Genomic DNA, 1,539 nt, shown 5'->3' on the forward strand with positions numbered 1-1,539 from the left:
GCCGGTGGTGTGCGGACGACACACACAGACGGCACACAGTGGACAGTCACAAAGGAAGGAACCCCTTCCCATTAGCCATTCGGCACACATCAACGGCGATCCCGGATACTTCAAGGTGAACAAGAAACAGCTGGTGTGCAAGAAGGCGGCCAAAAAGACAGCCGCCAAGACCAATCAACCGTCGGCCAAGAAAGCTGTCCCTGCCAAGAAGCCCAAAAAGGCTCACGCAGGGGTCAAGAGGAAGGCGCTGATCACCAGCGGCTACAATGCTGTCCAGTCAACGGCGATCCTGTCGACACACACGGACGGTGATACTGTCCGCCTGTCTTAGTTTCTTTGGCAAGTGGAATGGAATGGGAACGAACAGTAACTCTTGTTTAATGCTAAACTGAAAAATAGAATAAATAAAAAACGTGTATATTTAAAAATTCTTGAAGAGAGCGACATTATCTTCAAAATCCAATGGATAGCCAAATGGTGAATGGTATCTCTGATACAAGTTGTAAGTGCTGCAACATCTGATGACTGCTACCAAATCTGATCCCTGCTACAAAATCGGATCCCTGCTACAAAATCTGATCACTGGGTATGCGTGTCAGATATGTTTTAAATTATTTCATCTGACAACGGCACAGTAACACCTTCTAAGGCTAAAGGCAATCAGCCATCCTTGGAATAAATAACGACAAACGCGAACGACATGGGGATGATCGCCTCGGCTATGAAAAAAAGCTGCCTTGGGCATGGCCGAAGCAGCTAAACTTATCCCAAGATCTATCAAGAGACCGAGGGGAACTAAAATGGACATAAAAAAGTGGCTATTGGACCGGTTTCACCGTTCTGAGAGCATCATGGGAGTGCAAGTGGACACTATTTGCCCCGGGACGGACAAACCTTTCCGAAGAAGGGGCAGACCGCGATAGTGCATAACGAGGGTCGGATTCAAGATGGAAAGAAGTTTGATTCATCCCGGGACAGAAAGAAAGCGTTCAAGTTCAGGGTCGGCCAACAGGAGGTCACCCGCGGCTGGGACGAAGGAGTGGCTCAGATGAGCGTTGGTCAGAGGGCTAGATTGACATGAACTCCAGGCTATGTTTATGGCGCGCTAGACATCCAGAGATCTTTCCTCATAAATCCACACTGATTTTCGAGGTGCAACTCCTCGTACTTGAATAGAAGCAGTCTTCACTCCATCTCGCTTACATTGAGGGGTACCCAAACGAAGCAGCCTAGAGCGAATTTTCAGAGTGTTTTGATGTTGTTATTCGTAAAATGCAAGTCCCAGCGTGTCCGATCTCATCTTGAAGGTGGTGACTGCCTCGGCCGAGAGGAAGGCAAATTTAAAACAAATGCTTCCATTACATGTGCGCTTGACGCAGCTGATACATCAGGCAGGTCCATTAATACTAGTGTATTTCTACGCAGGCATGAGTGGCTACGCATCTCTGGTTTTAAGAACGAGGTGCAGTCCACCAGTCTTACTCTAATACTGAAACAAGAGTAGATATTCATAACTCCTGATCGTAGAGAAGTATTAAA

General features: G+C 47.2%; 1 pseudogene; it reads left to right on the plus strand.

Annotated features, from left to right (window-relative positions):
- Window positions 1-851: 851 nt before the first annotated feature.
- On the plus strand, window positions 852-1,176 carry LOC144771669 (peptidyl-prolyl cis-trans isomerase FKBP1A-like; annotated as a pseudogene).
- Window positions 1,177-1,539: the final 363 nt, after the last annotated feature.

The sequence above is a fragment of the Lissotriton helveticus genome, chromosome 8 (genome assembly GCF_964261635.1).
Source record: "Lissotriton helveticus chromosome 8, aLisHel1.1, whole genome shotgun sequence".
Lineage (NCBI taxonomy): Eukaryota > Metazoa > Chordata > Amphibia > Caudata > Salamandridae > Lissotriton > Lissotriton helveticus.